Genomic DNA, 2,007 nt, shown 5'->3' with positions numbered 1-2,007 from the left:
AAGTAATTTTACTGACCAAATTTATCACTGGTGTGAGCTTTCTCCTTCCTTTAAAAAACCTCCCCATGCACACACTGAAAGTTTCTATTTCTGGAGAAGGCTGCATTGTCAGTAAGTTTATTTTATAATACAAGTTGGATTGGGATGGGGTGGGGGAACTATAATTTTCACACATTTGTAAGTTTAGAGCTCTTATAGCATATAATTTAGAAAAATATTTCCAGTGGCTTATGAATGTAATAAAATAGTATCTAAAATACAAATATGCCTTTTAATGTTCATATAATGAGTTAAAGTATTGCCTGTCTAATGTTCCCTCCTACAACATAGACATTTATTTATCAGGCTGGCAGCCAAACCTGGGAGGGGGAGAGTGTGTGTGTGTAATTATGTTGTCTACAATTGGTGAAAATGGCTTTGCAGTAAACTGTTGTAGGCTGGAAAAGAAGCTGTGGGTTTTTTTCAAGTCCTATAATTTATCAAGGTCACTTGCTATTTTGTTCTGTTTGTGTGTGCACAGAGGGCAGGAAGGAATTCTGTAACAGTCCTTCACGAATAATGCAAAAAAAAAAAAAGGTGGGGGAAACAGCAGTTCTGGTAAATATAGAGAAATAGAGGCTAAGAAATGAAGAAGACACGAACTAAAAAAGGATATGGAGAAGGAGCAGTTTTAATTGAAGAAGCACACGAAGGAGGAGGTTAAAACAGGAATGATGGAAGCCTGACACACACACCAGCCTGGGAGAAAAAGCAGGATTGGCATTGAGTTTCCACAGCTGTGTCCCACCCTGAAATGAAATCAGCCTCCAGAGGAGGGGGAGCTGGCTAAAATCCTTGCCTGTGGAGCTGTTCATTCATCTGGAGAGATGGATTCAACAGGAGGAGACTCCAAACCCAGTGTGTGTCTGCTGTGAAGGACAGGTGGTGATGTGGGAGTCTGCAAGGAGTGGAAATGCATCAGCAAGGTGCAGCCCCTGTGGAGGGAAGGAGAATTGGCCAGAGCTGAGCTTGTGACTCTCTTTGAAGACCACAGTGAGCTGGAGGAAGGTGAGTGACTGCTGGATTTGAGGGTGGCAAGTGTGGACAGAGGGAAATTCAGGCTATCCTGGCTATGGTGAGAGGACTTGGGGTGGGTTTGGGGTTTGGTTTTATTTTCCTCTTCACAAAGTCATTTTAATTCGTTGGTGGTGTGATGGAGTCTTGCTTGAATTGATTGCTCTGTTTCTGTGGGAGATTTTGTGTCTTGCAAAGTGCCTTGGTGAGGGTGAGGCCCCTTGAGTCCCTCTCTGGGCTGGGTACACCTTGTTCTGTCCTTCAAAACACAGAGTTCCAGGGTTCTCAGTCCAGTATGTGCATGGCAGTAAACATTCTCAGTTCTGGATGTCATGACAAACTCCAGGGCGGGAGGTGGCTCTTTGGATTAGGTTTTCATGGCTATAACTGTCTTAATTCAGATTAGTACTTGAGTTGAGCCACTCATAGTTTGAGGCTATGATTTTTTTTTTTTTGTACAAAAGAAGCAGATATCTAAACAATTGCTTGTCTAACTTTAAATGCAGGTAGCAGCCCTTACTCTTTGCTCTTCTTGTCCCAGGAGCAGCAGGGAGGACAAGCCAGCCACCAGCTCTCTTCTAGAGGACAACAGAAAGGTAGGAGCACCTTTCCTGTCCTCAGTGTTCAGCTGGATTTTGGCTTCTGGGCATTATTTCCTCCCCACCACCTCCTCTATGGTAGCTGTAAATGGAGACAGATTTCTGTTTTGCTTCTGCATCAAGGCTGGCATGTTGTAGGCTTTTTTTTTTTTCTTTCCTGGTGTTTCTACACCTGTTTTAAGGAGGGGAGGGAGGCAGATCTCCTGCCCAGTTACATTCAGTGTTTTGCTTGTCTTTTTTCTCTTCCATTCTAATTTCTTTTGGTGGTAGGAGATTTCTCTACCACATCTTCTGCTTATCTTGCAGTGGGGAAGCAGCTGTGTTTGCCTGTCGTCTTTTCTCTTGTGTGGGGCAC

Source organism: Vidua macroura, chromosome 6 (assembly GCF_024509145.1).
Source record: "Vidua macroura isolate BioBank_ID:100142 chromosome 6, ASM2450914v1, whole genome shotgun sequence".
In the NCBI taxonomy this organism is placed as follows: domain Eukaryota; kingdom Metazoa; phylum Chordata; class Aves; order Passeriformes; family Viduidae; genus Vidua; species Vidua macroura.
Note: the sequence above shows the minus strand (reverse complement) of the source record.